This window comes from Lissotriton helveticus, chromosome 2_2, assembly GCF_964261635.1.
Source record: "Lissotriton helveticus chromosome 2_2, aLisHel1.1, whole genome shotgun sequence".
NCBI lineage: Eukaryota > Metazoa > Chordata > Amphibia > Caudata > Salamandridae > Lissotriton > Lissotriton helveticus.
The window spans coordinates 74,810,092-74,829,193 of NC_136060.1; the positions used below are offsets into that span (position 1 = coordinate 74,810,092).

General features: G+C 48.4%; 1 protein-coding gene across 6 annotated transcripts in view; it reads right to left on the minus strand.

Annotated features, from left to right (window-relative positions):
• Positions 1–19,102, minus strand: part of PCM1 (pericentriolar material 1) — a 1,361,399-nt gene that overhangs the window by 1,007,308 nt on the left and 334,989 nt on the right. The gene's annotated exons all lie outside the window — the stretch shown is intronic.

The window sequence follows — 19,102 nt, forward strand, 5'->3', positions numbered from 1 at the left end:
ATCAGGCGAACTACAAGCAGCCTAACAGTGTGGGTACTACCCCCTACGAGGAAGTGAAGAGGACCATCCTAGAGAGACTAGGATGTGACCAGGACTATTATAGGAATAAGTTTAGGAGAGAAAAGTGGGCCAGTGGGGATAACCCGCGTGCCCTGTACTACAGAATCAAAGACTTGGGATTACGTTGGTTAACTCCTCAAGTCTCCACAATGGAGGAAGTCACGGAAAAAGTGATTCTGGAACAATATTTGGATGCTTTACCTAGCACTACGCGCTGATGGGTAAAACAACACCCTAACCTGACCTCTACTTCAACCGTGGAATTGGCATGTGGTTTTCACAGATCACCTGAGTTCAAGGCAGGCATATCACGGAACCCTATTTTTCTTCCCAAGACCACACCCCGGCCCGAACCTAAATCCCAGGCCCTTCCCCGGGCTGCTCCCAAACCCTTCCAGCCCACACCCGGAACCAGTGGATCAGGTCCACAATGCTATCACTGCGGTGAATGGGGTCATATTGCTCGACAGTGTCCTCATAAAGCCCCGGAAGCTGAACCCATGGATGTGGGTTACTCTAGGGGAAGGGTAATGGTAACATAAAAAAATCCCCAGCGTTATAAAATAGACATCCTTCTAAATGGGAAAAAACAGAGCGCCCTGTTGGACACTGGATGTCATGTGACCGTGGTCGATAGACAATTAATACCCCAACTTCAAATTAAGGAAAATGAACAGGTCCATGTTACTTGTGTACATGGGGACACTAGACCCTATCCTATAGCAGAAGTCCTGATGGAGATCCTACATGACCCACAAATACGGAGAGTAGGGGTTATTCCCTCTCTGCCCGAAGCAGTAATCATAGGCACCGACCACCCCAAGTTTGAACACTACCTAGATGAGACAAAAAAACAGACATGACGTGGTTATCTGATGCCCCTTTTCATGATAGTGACATAGACGGGACAGTAGGAAAAGACAGGAAAAGCAGGAATGAAAAAAGAAAAGAAAAAAAAAGCTATTTAGAATCTTACTATCATGCCTTCCCTTTTTCCACCACAGATCCTACCGACTCAGCACCGGTCAGCTTCCGATCAGCTCAGAGAGAAGATGAGACACTGAAGCATGCCTGGAACCAAGTAAAAGAGATAGAGCCAGAACAGCTAGGACCCTATTTCTTTACAAAAAAAGTGGGTTGTTGTATAGAGCCATAAAGGAGGGGACACTCCCAAAAACACAGTTACTGGTACCCCTTCCTTTTCGCAACCATGTATTACAGCTGGCACACAACCAAACAGGGGGAGGACACTATGGCAAAGAAAATACCCTTCTTTATCTCCTGGAAAAATTCTATTGGCCGGGAGTATATAAGGATGTGGCTAAACATTGCGCAGCCTGTGTGAGATGCCAGTATACCAACCCTGAAGGTGTAAAGAAATCTCCTCTATGTCCTTTACCTATTATCGATATCCCTTTTAAAAGGGTTGGCATGCATATAGTGGGTCCTCTCCTACCCTCGGCCAGAGGACACAAATACATATTAGTCATTGTAGACTACGCAAGTAGATACCCTGAAGCATTCCCCTTGTCCACGTTGACCACCCCGGATATTGCCAGGGCCATGGTATTGTTTTTTTCACAGGTGGGTTTTCCGTCGGAGATCCTTACTGACCTTTTATGTCCGGTGTCATGGCCCAGGTCCGCACCATCTTGGGTGTCGGACAACTCCGCACTTCAGTATACCATCCGCAAACCGATGGTCTGGTCGAGCGCTATAACAAAACCATAAAAGCCATGTTGCGCAAGGTCATTTCAGACACAGGGAGGGACTGGGATCATAAACTACCACTGATCCTCTTTGCCATAAGAACCCATGAACAAAGATCAACTGGCTATTCCCCATTCGAAATATTGTTTGGGCGAAAACCTCGAACCCTGCTAGACATGGCTGCTGAACAGTGGGAAGGGGAGGAGGAGGTGGGACAACCACTAACGAAATATGCAGCTGATTTGAAGTCAGCAGTCACGAGGATTTGGGAACTAGTCCATGAGAACATGGAAAAGGCGCAGGCCTCTCAGAAAAGATACTACGATAGAACAGTCAGCTGAGAGAGTTCAAACCAGGAGAAAAGGTACTTATTTTACTTCCGTCATCAGATAACAAGCTTTTGACAAAATGGTAAGGTCCCTATGTCTTCGGAAAAAAAGTAGCCCCAGTCACTTACAGCGTCTTATTGCCCCATCGGCCTGGGGGCAAGCAGATTTACCATATAAATCTAATAAAAAAATGAGAAGACGCCATAGAGCCCAATGAAACTGGAAGCTCAGTCCTAACCGTTAGTACGGAAAGGCCCTTAGACATCCCTACAGTAGGTACTCCAGACTCTCCAATGGAAAGACCCCCCACAGGAGACATATTCTCTCCCGAACAACAGTCCCAATTGCAGACCACGTTGGACCAGTTTCCCGGTCTTTTTTCTTCCACCCCAGGGTTAACTGCGTTGGTAAACCATGATATCATTTCCTTGACTCCCACCATAGTAAAGCAGAAACCGGATCGCATTCCTGCTGCCTGTAGGGAGGCTGTAGAGAAGGAAGTAACAACAATGTTGAACTCACACATCATAGAACCATCCACAAGCAACTGGTGCTCCCCGATTGTAATAGTTCCAAAACCAGAGGGGAGTCTTCATTATTGTATAGATTTTCGCCAAGTAAACAGCATTACTAAATTTGATTCTAACCCAATGCCACGTATTGATGAATTGACGGCTGGGGAACGCTAAGTACATGTCTACGCTAGACTTACAAAAGCTTGACAAATACCCCTAACCGCCAGGCCAGAGAAAAAAACGCTTTTGCCACTCCTTCTGGCCTGTATCAGTTTACGGTACTTCCTTTTGGCCTTCATGGGGCACCAGCGACCTTCCAACGATTAATGGGCGAAAGAAAAGTGATTGAGCGGCCCTCCCACGTACCCGAGATTCCCACACATCTCCCTTTCGCGTCAGACCAAGTATCCTGCACCACAAGGGGGAAGGATTTTTCCATTAGTATACCAACCCCTCGTGAGCCTGTGGTGAATCCTGCGTGGGCTAGCAAAACGTATTCCCCCCATGCAGCGCTTTACAAGTGTCTCCAAATGGGTCTCCTGCAGAAGGACAATATCAGGGGCCTGGCGCTTAATGTACTGAAGGACTACGCTACGCTTGATCTTGTCCCCCAACCCGTTAACTTTCCAACTCATCAATTTAACCCCACTGTCCCCGACCGATGCCATCTCTAAGTTTGTTTAACACCATAAAAAGCAATATTGTTCCCCTAATCAACATATATATATAGCCGCTGCTGATGCAAACCAAATTATAAGCAAAAAAATTAAACAAACCCTCTCAACTCCCTCCCACCCCGCTGCCCTTCCCTCTGGGTCTGGAGCTGCCCATGAAGAAACTGGCAGAGTGCCTGTTGCCCTGGAAAATTTCAAGGAAGAAAAGAGAAAAAAAATAATAAGAGGGGGGTGAAGGTGGGGGGGGGGGGGGGGGGGGGGGGGAGTCATGCCGCCCATGCCCAGGGGGTCCATGTCCTGTCCCTACTAAACACATACCCAAGAACTCTTCAGAATGACTTACCGCCCGGCCCAAAGTCCGAAAGGAGACCCCCACCCGTTCACAACTCTCACCCCACACTACAGGCAATATAAATCTGACCACTGAGAGCGTGCCAATTAAATGCTGACAGTGCTGTCCGACCACTGGGCGAGCGTCCTCTCAGGCCGGTTGAGTGATGTCGGCACCACTTCCGCCCTGGCTGGCCGGGCTCCTTGCACCTCTGCTCTCGACCCAGTCCGCCGCTGCCTCGGGGTGTTCAAAGAACCACGCTTGCCCATCCGCCTCAACGGGCTGGGAACAACATGGAATACTTCAAGCCCTGATCCCGCAGAACCCGCTTGATCGATGTAAACAGCCGTCTTTGTCTCTGCACCCGTTGGGTAAAGTCCGGAAAAAAGGGGATATCAGAGTTCTCAAAGCGCATGGAAGCGCCAGCTCTAGAGTTTTAGAGTTTTGGAGGATGACATCCCTGTCACCGAAATTTAGGACCCACACCAACATGGACCGCGGGGGAGCGCACAGCTTGGGACGGCCCCACGGGATCCTGTGGGCACGCTCAACGCCAAAGAAATTACTGAGGTCATTTGATTGTCAGTGTTTCAAGATCTTCCACGAAAAGGTCCGGTGTCTGCCCCTCCGCCTTCTCCGGACCCACAAGAATGCACAGGTTGTTCCGACGCAGGCAGCCTTCATAGTCATCCAGTTTAAGGTCAGTAAACTTACAGAACTCTTGAAGATCCCTCACTGCACCCTGAAGCTGTGAGACATCATCTACCAGGCTGGCCACCGTGAGTTCCACTTGCTTAACCTTTTCGTTGAGCTTGCCCATATCAGCCCGGATGAGGTTGACCTCGATAGCCACGGTGTTCAGAGAGGTCTTGACTCCTGTAATCGCGGTTATTACCTGATATATTAGATATTTCCTGCTCCTCCTCGCCCGGACCTCCCGAGCCGGAGGCCCTGGGTGCCCTGACCTGTTGCGCCTCCTTAAGTATAGTATACCGGTCCAGCTTGTTGGACTGAGTGGTCTTGGGCCCACAGGCCCCGCGGTCTTGACACGATCCACCCCGACCAGTTCCGGACCGGCTGTATTGGGCAGGACGCCGAGACTCCCCCTGCGATCAGGCAGGGAAGACAGAGACAAGGGCCACGCAGGGTGGTCTTCACTGCCAAAAACGCACCGCCGTCGTTGACCACTCCACAGCCTGTGCAAACGTCCGCACTCACCACCATGCATCCCACTGCTCCCCCGTCTCTCCAGAACCAGACCCCGTCCCCACGGCTGGCTCCGCAGCCTCCTCTCGGGTGCAGTAAGCAGGCGTCTCATAAATTGCCCACCAGGGAAGATTGTGCAGCTCTGCTAACCCGGGCTGGTTCACAGGCACTCCATGCTGGCAGCACCTCCGTCGCTGCTATCAATCAGGGGCCGGGCACCACAGCCAGCCCCTGCCCACACAAGCCTCTAGTTGCTCCCTGCTCCGCCAGCAGAATGTCCCAAAGGCAGGAGGGGGAGGAAGCGGTCCTCACCAACAGCGCAGTTGCGGCAATCCATACTCGTAGCAGCAGCCCCCAGACCTTGCCAACAGTGTCTGGCGGCGGTCTAGGCAATTGCGCCACTGCCGCGCAGCAGCGTCCCGCAGCGAACGCCACTCCGGGGACCACAGTCCGCTGGGGGCCGTAGGACCGATGTCCACACTTTCCAGCTTGGGCAATCGATCTACACAGTAGGGGAGGGGCCAGTAGTGCACTTCCACCTTCAGGGACGAGCAGCCGCCATCTTGCTTCTTGCGGCCTGCTCACCCCTCCTCGCCTCAGATTTCAGCGTGATGGCTGCACCGGAGCCCCCTCACGGCCCCCCCCAGGTAGCGCAGTCTATGCAGCAGTGTCGCGGCAACCCCCACTCCCGGGGCCACACGCCACGCCGGTCTCAGCTGATGGCACCCAGGCTCACGGCACCACCGCCAAACCTTGAGGTGCCAGCTGGCGCTCTCCCTCGGGTAGACTTCACTGGAGGCCCCTGGGTCAGGCCCAGTCGGAGGTCGAAACTTTCAGGTGCCATATCTCCACCTCTGGGTCACCCCCGAACCTCGGAAACAGAGGGATGGGCTCCGCTCGCGTTCCGATCTCCTGTTGAGGGACACTGCGGATTTTAATTCAGGATTGCTGCGGGCTAGGCCGGACGACGGAGCACTCCTCCTACACGGCCATCTTCAGCCCTTGCTTGGCCACGCCCCCTACTATAGTTTTTAGGACCCGGTAGTATGATGAACACCAACGCATTTCGAATCCAATGTCCATTCACAGGATTCTCATCAGGGCAAAAAAGTGGACGGGAGTGGTTCTTAATTTCCTGTATTCTGATTCGAGATTAATTGTAGGGATATCAAGTTTGTGTTCTACTTGGCAGCCACTGTTTATATGGAGAGCACAAGTTATACTGCTGTGACAAAGTAGAATAGAAATTTTCGATATTGTGGCAACAACGTGATGCTCGAGGCAATTCACTTGGAGAGCGTTCGAAGAGCTCCAATGTTTGGAAGCAATGTTACCATTTCATCAATTCCGATTGGACGTATTCTGTTTCATTGTGTATAATGGACTAAAACTTTTTAAATGGTTGCATCAATGTAGTAATTAAATTACTGAGACCATTCGAAACTGATAAAGGTCTAAGACTGTTTACTAGTTGAAACAGCAGGTTTTTAAAAACAGGTAAAGTTCTTCGCAGACAATACAGGCGAGGACAATTGAATCGCCGTCGACTATACAAAAGTCGAAGAGGCAGTCGACAAAATGATGGGAAAGATAGTCGAGGAGAGGGCTGTCGATGGTAGGCCTGTCGTTGACACAGGAATCGCCGTCGACAGACCCGTCATCTTCGTCATTGGCAGCTTCTTCGACGACGACTCAGAAGCCTTGGTGATTTTCCCCATCAACAAGGGAACCTGGCTTGTCGATGAGGACTTCATTGACAAGGAGATCACCGTCAATTAAACTGTGATACTGGCGACTATGGTCGACGAGGACATAACCACAAAAGCACCCGATGAGAATTTCCTCCTCGTCAAGGCTGCTGCCGACGAGCTGTCCATTGGCGGGACTGAGTTAGGCTTTTTGAAAGTATCTTTAACCTTCACAGGTGGAGTAGAAGGTTGTGAAGCCAGTTTCTGAGTGGATTTTTTGACAGAAACTGAACTTTTTTCCTGTTGTGGAGCAAGCAACTTGGAAGATGGGTCCTGCTTTCCAGCACCTTCTGAAGACTTTCAGTGCAACTTCTTTGGAGGTTGTTGACAGCAACGTCTTGGAGAGTCATCCAGTGGTGTTTTTTGAGGTGTTGTAGGGGAGGGTCTGGAGGAAACCTCACTCTCCTCAGCAGAAAGGATTAGTTACTTACCTGTAATCCCAGTTCTCTTCCAGGGGTATACTCCTCAAAGTCAAAAGCACCGAATAGTCCCGCCCACGTGCGGGACCCCGGAGCAATAGCCAATAATATGCATATATCTACATATATATATATATATATATATATATATATATATATATATATATATATATATATATATAAATACGCATAAAATAACCATATATATATATATATATATATATATATATATATATATATATAGATAATATGCATATACATATACAGCCCAATATACACCATACTAGGCTCAAAAACTGCCATTATTGCCTGTAAAATCTTTACATTTGCTAAATAAAGACATATAAATTACATTATATGATAATGCAAAGAAGAAATCACTGTCCTGGTTTTCTTTGAAACACACAACCTTTATTTTCAAAGGTAAAAACAGGCAGGATCATAGAGGCAGTTTTTGCCTAGATAGGCTGCATTGTAACAACAGAAAAATCTGGCGCAGTGCCTTAAAGACCTCTGTGAGCCTCCAGGCTCCCATCATGCACCAAAGGTGACAGTTAGGTCAGTTCTTTTGGACGGTGTATAACAGTGTGATAACTGCATGGGTAACATGTAAAATAGAAAGTTCTGGTATTCGCCCGGGGAGGCGGGTGGGTGTGCTTCTGACTTTGATGAGTATACCCCTGGAAGAGAACTAGGATTACAGGTAAGTAACTAATCCTTCTCTTGCAGGGGATACTCGTCAATAGTCATAAGCACTGAATAGAGTAGCAAGCCCATCCCATACCCTGCGGACGAATACCAGACTCTCTAAACGGTACACTAATATAGATATTACCCAAACAAATTCCTCAGGGATGCCTGACCAACCTGGGCATCCGCCTGAGTATCAGAAAAAAGGCTGTAATGGCGAGCAAAGGTGTGAACCGAACGCCATGTAGCTGCCTTACAAATTTCATGAACAGGAACATTTTTAAGCATTGCTATAGTAGCAGCCTTTCCTCTAGTGCAGTGAGCTCTCGGTCTACCCGGGAGCTGTTTCCGTGCCAACTGATAACATAACAAAATGCATGAAACAATCCATCTAGAAATGGACCTCTTAGAAGCAGGCAAGCCCGTATTCAGAGCACCGTAGTTCACAAACAGATGATCAGTCTTTCTAGCACTCTTAGTTTTATCAAGGTAAAACTTCAAAACTCTTTTCAAACCTAAAGAGTGTAGAGCTTTTTCAGCGGAAGAGCTCGGATTAGCAAAAAACGTAGGTAGTGTCACTGACTGGTTAATGTGAAAATCCGAGACTACCTTAGGAAGGAATCTGGGATGAGTCCGAAGCACCACTCTATTCGCATGGAAAACGAGATAGGGTTCTGTAGCACAAAAAGCCTGAATCTCGCTCACCCTGCGCGCAGAAGTGATAGCTACAAGGAAGGACACCTTCCACGACAGATGTTGAAGGGAGGCCTTATGTATAGGTTCGAATGGAGGGCTCATCAATTTAGACAAAACCACATTAAGCTCCCAAGTGGGCGAGGGAGCCCTCACAGGAGGATGCACTTTCCTGAGACCCTCCAGAAAATCCTTCACAACTGGCATTTGAAAGAAAGACACCTGGGTAGGGGACTTTCGATATGCTGTTATTGCTGCCAGATGGACCTTAATAGAGGAATACTGTAAACCTGCTTTGGCCAAAGAAAGTAAGTATGGTAACAGTACCTGTTCCTGACCTCGAATCGGGTCATGACCTTCAGCAGCACACCACATGAAAAACCGCTTCCACTTGAAAGCATACGTCTTTCTTGTAGAAGCTCTCCTTGCCTCTCTTAAAATGTGCATACAGTCCTGCGAGAGGCCTAGATGTCCATACTGGACGAACTCAGGAACCATACTGCTAGCTTCAGGGACGGCAGGTTGGGATGGAACACCCTGCCGTTCTCTCTCGTCAGCAGATCCGGACAGCAAGGAAGCCTCCTGTGCGGAACTTTGGATAGATGCAGGAGATCCAGGTACCACCATTGGCGAGGCCAATCCAGAGCCACTAGAATCATGTCTGTCTTCGACTTGTACAGTTTCTTGATCACCAAGGGAATGAGTGGAATCGGTGGAAAAGCGTAGAGTAATGTCTCTGACCAGTCCATCCATAGAGCATTCCCCTTGGACCCTCGATGTGGGTACCTGGACGCAAAGACGCGGCATTTTGCGTTGTCGGCGTCCGCGAAGAGATCAATTTCTGGTGACCCCCAGGCCTGGAAGACATCTCATCACTTTGTGTTTTAAGACCCAGTCGTGTGCTTCTGCGAAGTGTCTGCTTAGGTCGTCTGCCTGGACATTGAGGACACCGGGCAGATGGACAGCTGAAATTGTCATACCCCGAGCCAGAAGCCACTTCCAGATTGCCTGTGCTTCCAGCGACAGAGGTCTGGATCTCGTTCCACCCTGCATGTTCAGATAGTACATCGTTGTTGTATTGTCCGTCTGAACAAGCAGAGAGGATGACTTGAGCGCTGGAAAGAAAGCCTTGAGAGCTTGATGGACAGCTCTGAGTTCCAACATGTTTATGTGATACAGCCTTTCTTTCTCTGACCACACTCCTTGAACTTGAAGGGACCCCAGATGGGCGTCCCATCCCTGCAGGGACGCATCTGTCACCAACGATCGACTGGGCATTCCTCTTGAAAGGGCACTCCCACTACCAATCCAATCCAAAAATTCTTTATTTCGGCCACATGGGCCATAAAAGAAGCAGTAAAAATACATATAGATAAAACACAATATATACAATAAAACCAATTGGGCTGCAATGTTTAGAAAGTACAAGGTAAAATAAGTTAACCTGACATTTTCTTCCTTATTAGCCATGCTGCCATTAGGAATTTAGAAACCGCAAACACAATGTGGCCCAGGGTGTTAGTTTTCAGAACCCTGTAAGCCTGTAAATAGTTCCTGAAGCCCAGGTTCCGGCATAGTGGAGCTAACCAGCGCCTCCTCGGGCTCCGATAGACATAACAACAGAACATTATGTGCAGATCGTCTTCATCCCTAGCTTTGCAGCATGGACAGAGCTTGTCGCCCCCTGACGCCCATTTGTAGGTAAAAACTTTAGTAGGGAGCGTGCCAAACCTCCATTGCAGGAACAATTTCCTCGCCAGAAGCGGGTAAATAAAATCCATAAAAGGTTCAAAGGCATACGAATTTTTGGATGCTAAAAAACGCCCCGTCAGAGTTCCGCTGTCATGTGCATTGGCCATACCAGCAAGGCTTTCATTCTTGTAAAGTTGTGCGAGGGACTTGCGTGAAATCCTTCTACAGCCCTGAGCAGGATCGTCCCAAAGGTCAGGCAGTTTCAGGCTAAAGCATTCTGACTTGATGTATGCCAGCCAAGGAATCTTACCATTAACGTCCAGCCTCATGATGTGTATAAGGTCCTGCCTATAATGGTGCAGCTCCTCGGTGGACCATACCCGGTGCCAAAACTTCATAGGTTTCGACCGTAGGTCCTCTGTGATCGACGGAATGCCCAGGTCGAGTCTTAGAGGGAGGAGTGGTGTGCCCTGCGGGAGAGCAAGTAAGCGTCTAAAGAAACAGTTTTCCACCCCTACCATAGCCTTCCCGGCTTTGTGACCCCACAGCTCACTGCCATACAAGGCAGCTGCCTTCGCCTGGGTCCTGTACATTTCAAGAGCCGGGCTAACAGGTTTAAAAGTAGATCTATTGGACACCCTGAGGAGTGCGCCCGTTAGCTGGGAAAGTTTCAACCTGGATCTTGCTACCTGAGAGTCCCATGTCAGATTTTCTTGTAGGGAAACCCCCAGATATATAAAAGTGGAGACCCTTTCAAGGCTAGTTCCCCCCAATTTTGGATTGGGTCTGGTTTTGGAAGGGGGGTTGAAGATCATGAACTTGGTTTTATCCGTGTTCACCTCCAACCCATGTTGTCGACAGAAGTGGCCAAAACCATCCACAATCCTCTGGATCCCCATGGGGGATTTGGAAAGAAGGAGGGTATCATCGGCAAACATTATTGCCGGAACCCTCCTTCCTGCCAAAACCGGGGCATCATTGTCCCCAACAGCGTCAAGGTGTTGGATGACACTGTTGATGTACAGACAGAACAGTGTCGGAGCCAGAACGCAGCCCTGTCTGACACCTCGGTGGACTGGGAATTTACCCGAGGGCTTGCCATCCCTCCCACACCTCACTACCGCAAAGTTGTTCTTATGCAGCCTAATGATGATTCTGAGGAGGTGGGGGGGAACTCCTAGCTTCTGAAGAACCTCCCACAACTTCCCCCTTGGGACCAGGTCGAAGGCTGACCTCAGGTCCACGAAGACCATGTACAGTCGACCTCCCTCTAGCGTGACCGTCTTCCAATACAGGAGAAGGAGGCGAAAGATTTGGTCCATGGTCGACGTGTTCTTCCTGAAGCCAGCCTGAAGGGGGCTCATGATGTCATTGTCCTCGACCCAGTCCAGGAGATGATCCAAGATGAGGCGCGCAAATACCTTCTGGGGCACATCTATAAGACTTATAGGCCTGTAGTTGGAAGGGAGCAGAGTGGAACCCTTCTTATGATGGGCACGATCTCTGCCCCCAACCACGACTCAGGAATCGCCATACCTCCAAGAATAGCATTGAAAAGAATAAGAAGGTATGGGCCCCAGATGTCCGGATGGTGCCTAAATAGATCCCCGGGTAACCTATCCAAGCCTGGCGCCTTCCCCACTGCTAAGCGTTCTAGGGCGAGCTTCACTTCCCCCAGGGATAGATCCATTCCAGGCTCCTGAATACCCAAGGGCAGTTGCAGCTCTGCAGCCGGGCAGGAACTAGTGTCTTGGTAAAGAACCCCAAAGTGGTCCTCCTGAGACCCTCCAGAAAATCCTTCACAACTGGCATTTGAAACTTGAAGGGACCCCAGATGGGCGTCCCATCCCTGCAGGGACGCATCTGTCACCAACGATCGACTGGGCATTCCTCTTGAAAGGGCACTCCCACTACCAGATGACTCCGCTGCATCCACCATTGAATGGAGATTCGCACTGACAGAGGTAGTGACAGTTTGTCGTCCCAACGGTTTGAAAACTGGGACCACTGATCCTCCAGCGACTGCTGCAGAGGTCTCATGTGCAGCCTGGCGTTCGGGACGAGGAAAATGCAAGACGCCATGGACCCTAGCAGAGACGAGATCTGTCTGGCCGTTGGTCGATGAGTCTTTAGTAAGGTTTGACACTTGAGGAGAATGGAGGATAGTCTCTCCTCCGAAGGATACGCTTTTGCGTCCTTTGAATCCAGAAGTGCGCCCAGATAGTGTATCCCCTGTGTGGGGTTGAGGATAGACTTTTTGAAGTTCACGTGCAGGCCCAGCCTCCGCAGCTGATGTATGCAGAACGTGAGATGTTGCTGAAGCAGACTCGGAGACGCAGTCTTTAGCAGCCAATCGTCTAGATAGGGATAGACAAAAATATGTCTCTTCCTTAGGAAAGCCGCTACGACTGCCATGCACTTTGAAAAGGTGCGAGGAGCTGACTTTAGCCCGAAGGGCAAGACTGCGAACTGGTAATGGCTGGTTTGTATGCAGAAACTTAGAAATTTCCGATGCTTTGGGGCGATGGGGATGTGAAAGTAACCATCTTGAAGATCTATGGAGCACATCAAGTCCTTTTGATACAGAAGTGGAATTATTTGATGTAACGCCAGCATTCTGAACTTTTCTCGCCGAATGAACTGATTGAGGCGCCTGAGTTCTAGTAAGGGCCTGAACTCCTTGTTTGGACCTTTCTTTGGAACTAGAAAGTATCGGGAGTAAATGCCTTTCAGAGGCTATGCCCTCGGGACCTCCTCGATGGCTTTCTTTAAGATTAACGTAGACACCTCCTGCTTCAAAAGATGAAGTCGATGGAACACAGACTTTTGAGGAGGAATGGAAGGTGGAGGAGACTTGAATCTGATTGCATATCCATTTTGCACAATATTCAGCACCCATTTGTCGTTTGTGATGTTTTTCCACTCGTCCAGGCAAAAACGAACACTTCCCCCCCCACCGGAGTGGGTAATGGGCTCAGGGGAAGCAAGCACTCACTGTTTTTGTTGCTGCTGCTTGTTTCCAGGTGCAGACTGTCTGGAAATGCCCCCTCTTCCTCTACCAGGACGACGCTGGGAGAACTGAGATCCTCCCTGATTCTGCTGTGACGACCATTGAGAACCCTCTGCTGGTTCTGTCTCCGATCATAAGGACGGTATTTTTTCTTAAAGTTGTCCTTTCTTTTTTCGAGGCCAACAGCTCTCACAGTATCAAGCTCCGTCTTCATTCGTGACATCTCATCGTCAGCATGAGACCCAAATAGCGGTTTACCATTGAACGGCAGATTAAGAATTCGGTGTTGTGCTTCAGGTTTAAGTCCCGTAAGCCTTAGCCAAGCTGAGCGTCTTGCACAGAGTCCATGAGCGTAGCCATGAGTAGACAGGTCGGAAGCATCTGCAGCTGCGCTAATCACCTGGTTAGCCACTAGCCCACCTTCATGAAGGATTTCAAGAAAATCATGCTCGTCTTCTTTGGGAAGTTTTTCTGCAAACCGAGACAAGGAATCCCATAGTGCGCGGTCATAGCGACCCAGTAAGGCGGAGGCGCTGGCAACCTTCATGTAGGAAGCAGAAGTGGCACACATTTTCTTTCCTACTTAGTCCATAGCTTTACTGTCTTTATCAGGAGGCACAGAGGATGATGCTGCTCCTGTCTGATTCTTACAAGCCGCTGAGACGATGACTGAATCAGGTTGTGGCTCAGACCTCAGAAATACAGGATCATTGTCCGGAGCCTTATATTTCTTTGCGATCCGCGAAGGAATCGCTCTCAAAGATGCAGGAGTTAAGAACTTGTGCTCCGCAGGTTCCAACAGACCTGGAACCAGAGGAAGTAAAGGCCTTGATGATAACTTCTGATGCAAGGTCTCGAAAAAGACCATTGTCTTGGCAGTAGAAACAGGCATCTCGATATTAAGTTTCGCTGCAACTACGACAGAGAACTTCATTAAAAGTAATCACGTCATAAATCGGTGAAATCCTACTCGGAGGAGTTGATGACAGAGTTGGCGAGTAGTTCCTCTTTGAATTCGTAGACCTTGTCGAAGATCTAGCATTGTGTCTTCTAGAAGAGTGATGACGCGAAGACCTAGGAGAGGGTGAAGTTCGCCTCCTCTCCGATGGAGACTCTCGGAGGAGTACGCTCACGTCTTTTTGGAGAGTGTACCACCTGCACAAGAGGTGACCTTGATCTTGAAGCAAGTCTTACAGACACCGGAGACCTGGAACGAGACCTGGGAAGGTTAATTTTTCTTATCTTCCAGTCTCTGATCTCCCCCAGCCATCGTGGCGAGATATTATCCCCTGTAGGTGAAGGTGCTCTTGAGGACTCTGGAGAGATTTGTACAATCCGCAGCCCATGGGAGGAAGAGGAACTCCCAGAAGACACAATAGAAACCTTTGACCGGTCTTTGGACACCGTTCTAGGCCTCTTTGCTGCTGGAGACGTCGACGACCTCCTCCTATACGTCGATTTTTCCAACGGCAACTTCCTCAAAGGCGACTTCCTAGACGACGATTTCTTCGGCGGTGTTCTCCTCGGCGGCGTTCTCCTCGGCGGCCACCTCCTCGGCGGCGATTGCCTCTTCGGCGTCGACGTCAGGCGCCTCGACAGCGATGATTATCTTGGCGTCGTGTGCCTCGACGTCGCATGACTGAGAATCTTCGACGTCGAAACCTCTACTGCCCGGTTTGACGCCGACGTCATGGCACCTCTCGACTGCGACCTTGACTGATGTTTCGAGCCTCTCGACGGCGACCGTCGATGTCGATGAGACGACGTCGAGTCCCGCCCTCTTGCAGTCGTAGGCGAGCCAGACCGGGACCGCCTACGCTCATGTCGCTTCTCACCTTGCTTCGACGGCGAATTCTTCTTCGACGGCGAGGGATGCTTCGACGTCGACGTATGCCGCGACGGCGATTTCGATGCTGATTTTGAGCACACAGGTACCTTGGAAGAAGATCTGTCCCTCGAAGTTGAAGGAGACCGATGTTTTCTCTTCTCCCCTCTGTCCTTGCGCTCTTTGTGCTGAGAAGAAGGCTTCTTGGAATGAAATTCTTCTCTTCCACTCACAGTTTCTCCTCTGTCATGCAGGGACTGAAGCCTGATCTTCTCTCTCTCTCTCTCAAAGTCCTATTTGAAAGCTTACTCCAGTGGTAGCAAAGTTCTGGCTTGTGAGAAGATGGTAGACCAGCTACACAGACCGAATGAGAGTCTGTCTTGGCCATTTTTTTACCACAGGCCGGACACTTAACAAATAAGGCCGGCATTTTGACTGGAAAAATAGCCAAAAAACAGCAAAAAAATTGTTGATTAGTCAGATAATGACTAAAGACGTCGAGTAAAGACGAAAAAAATTAAGAGAAAAACCAGAAGAAAGTGAAAATATATCACCAACTGGCGAGCTCAATGCTCCAGGATCCTCACAGAAGGAGCCGGAAAAAAGAACTGACCTAACTGTCACCTGTGGTGCATGATGGGAGCCTGGAGGCTCACAGAGGTCTTAAAGGCACGGCGCCAGATTTTTCTGTTACAATGCAGCCTATCTAGGCAAAAGCTGCCTCTATGATCCTGCCTGTTTTTACCTTTGAAAATAAAGGTTGTGTGTTTCAAAGAAAACCAGGACAGTGTTTTCTTCTTTGCATTATCATATAATGTAATTTATATGTCTTTATTTAGCAAATGTAAAGAATTTATAGGCAATAATGGCAGTTTTTGAGCCTAGTATGGTGTATATTGGGCTGCATATGTATATGTATATGCATATTATCTATATATATATATATATATATATATATGGTTATTTTATGCATATTTATATGTATTTATATATATATATGTAGATATATGCATATTATTGGCTATTGCTCCGGGGTCCCGCACGTGGGCGGGACTATTCAGTGCTTATGACTATTGATGAGTATCCCCTGGAAGAGAACAGGAATCATATATGTCTTAAACCTTTGCAGCCATAGTAAAAGCCTACCCTTACGATCTATCAGTCTTTGAAGAAAACTTGCGACATACCTTACCTTAGGTTTATGGTCTGGGTATAGACAATAAAGGCAGTCCTTATGGGGATCAATGATGTGCAGTCTCTTCTTGCTGCTGGTGCCACAGTGCCAGAACAGGCCTTTTCAGGTGTGTGACATAGAGGCGTCAGTTTATTCCACCGAAAAACGGATAATATATACATTTCTATTCAAAAGAAAACAAAAACCTGAAGAAGAGGTGATTCCAAAGAGTTGAGGAAAAATCTGAGCAGAGCTCAGTGGAGACTGCCTAGCACGACATGCAGTATAAAATCTGAGGGACTAGAGCTTCTCTCAGGAAGGATCTACAGGGTGGTGCCATCTGATTGGTTGTTTTCTAAGTTTGGGTCCTTATCAAAATAAGGACTTGGGTATGTTACTAAATAATGAGGCCTTAAGCCTTTAAATCATATGTCTAATCTAAAATTACTTTTTAAATATACTGGGGACTCCCATTTCGACAATGGGTAATGATTCAAGCATGTAAATCTATGAAAGTTCAAATACTGGAGTAACTAGGATGATCCAATGCTTGAGAACCTAGATTTTGTAAGCAGAACAGTTGAAGTTCCTAGGGATCCTGCAGAACATTTATTGACAAAAAGGCAAGTCATCAATATGTTGCCTGATTAGGGGCTGCAGTGGAAGACAGGTAGTCTTCTGTAGGTTAAATTCTAAATAGCATACACCACTGCTTACCTTATCCATCACAACAAGGATAGAATCACTGGGGGACCCACTGCAAGTAATGGCATCGGTTTCATTGGAGAAGAATGGAGTGATCCTCGGATGTCTTAATGTGATGCAGGTGCTATGGTTCTCTTCTTTCTGCAGGGAACATCATTGGCCCCTGTTAAAACTAGCCTGGCAGGGAAGAAGAGCTAAGTAAAGTTGCCTTTCTAGAAACACTATAATAGTCAGGTGAAGATGGCCCACATGCAGGTATTTCCCTTGAAAGTACCCAGCTTGGTCAGCCTACTGGAACCAATTTATTATTGGACAGTAAGGAAAAATAACAATAACAATCTATTCGTCTAAGTACACTCACTGTGAGCATAAGTAGGCTTTAGAAAAATGAGTAGAATCGACAGCGGGACAGTGTAGGAACATGGGCAATGTCTATGACGGCAATCAATTGCTCACTTCCAAAAATAGCACAAGCCTTATTTTTGTTCAAAAGGTGCAAATTTTACAGGGTGATAAACTTTAAAAAAACGCAGGTTAAATCTGGCCTGCCTTTCCAGGTATAGAAGAAGGTACTGCAACACTGAAATAAATATTACTACTCGCTGAGGAAGGTAGGTGAAAAACACGCATTCAAGACAGAAAGAATCCCCTCCCCCAAATAAAACAAAGTGAAACACAAAAGGTACACAGACTGCAGAGATGATCACTGAGATAGAACAGACTATGTTATGTTAAAATAATTTTATATAGCGCACGGCTACTCCGGGGAGTGTCCCGGCGCATTAATAAAAACTAAGAAACCGACATCGGGGGCGAAAAGGGACCAAGCAAAGGACCTACTGGACAAAGAACCAGGACCTTAGCTCCCTCCTGAAACCCAATAGACTTGCGTTGAGTCTCATGGACACTGGCAGGGCGTTCCAGAGCTTGGGAGCCAGATAGCGGAAAGAACGTCCACCAATCCTGGCCCGTCTAATTGATGGAACTTGAGCCAGAGCCAAGGAAGCTGACCTTAGCTTCCTCGTAAGCAAATAGAAAGCCAAACGATTTCGCTCCTGTGCCATGGAGCGCCTTGAAGGTCAGTGACAGAGCCTTAAAAGCCACTCATTTTTTAATGGGGAGCCAATGAAGATTTTTTAATAAGATAGTCGCACTAGTTCTGCGATGAAGCCCGTAAATGGCTCTAGCAGCAGCATTCTGCACGACCTGCAGGCCTTACCTCCAGCATCCAACACCTCTCTGATGGCATCCGTCACCTCCAGTAGAGCCGTCTCCGTACTCGTGTTGGCCCGAAAGCCCGACTGAGTATCATGGAGGATGTTGTTGCTCTCAAGGAAGTTCGCAAGAGAGGAGTGTAAGTGCTTCTCCACGACTTTAGCCAAAGCCGGGAGGAGGGAGATAGGCCTATAGTTGGCATGCAACAGAGGGTCAAGGTTGGGCTTCTTCAGAAGCAGCAGGATCAAGGCATGTTTCCAAGCCTGAGGAACAACTCCCGAATTCAGCGAACAGTTGAGCACGGGGTTTATAAGCTCATTAATGGCAGGAGCCATTTTTGCCAAAACCTTCGCTGGACAAGGATCCCGTGGAGAGCCGGATTTAAGTTTAGAGATCAGATCCAGAGAGGAGGCAAGAGAGAGAGAGAGGGGAAAGTAGCCAGGACAGGACCATCGCCCGGGAGTGATACAAAGATAGGGGCATATATATCAGAGGGGATCACCAGAGTGGAAAGGGGAAATGAATCTTGGATAGTCTTGATTTTGGACGTGAAGAAAGGGGCCATAAGAGACACCCAGGATTCGGAGTGATGATGTGTGGGCAGAGCCGAGCTGGGAGAGATGAATTCCTTAACAATAAGGAAAATTCCCTTACTGGCCATAGCAGCAGCCTCTATTCTACGAGCTAGATAAGCTTTCTTCTCCACCAAAATACTACCATGATATCCTTGATGGCCTCCCTATAAACGATCTTATCCGAGGGGTCGTAATGACGGCGCCAGGCTCTTTCCGCTTTCTTACAGCTGCGGCGCAGAACAGCCAGGGAAGCTGAAAACCAAGGGGCAGATGTCCGAATACAGTTTTTGCGGACTATTGTGACAAGGGTTAATTTGTCAAAACGCTCCGTCAGCCAGCTCTGCAGGCGGTCAATATCGACCTCAAGACTGCCTGACAGCTGGCAGGGATGTAAAGTGAGAGCTTGAGCTAGCATGTCCGGCGATACTCGACTAAAAGCTCTCGACGTTTGACGAAAACACTCTGAGGGTCGAGCAATGGACTTGTTAGTCAGGGAAAGCTGGGCTAGGGCCTATAATAATATCAAGATGG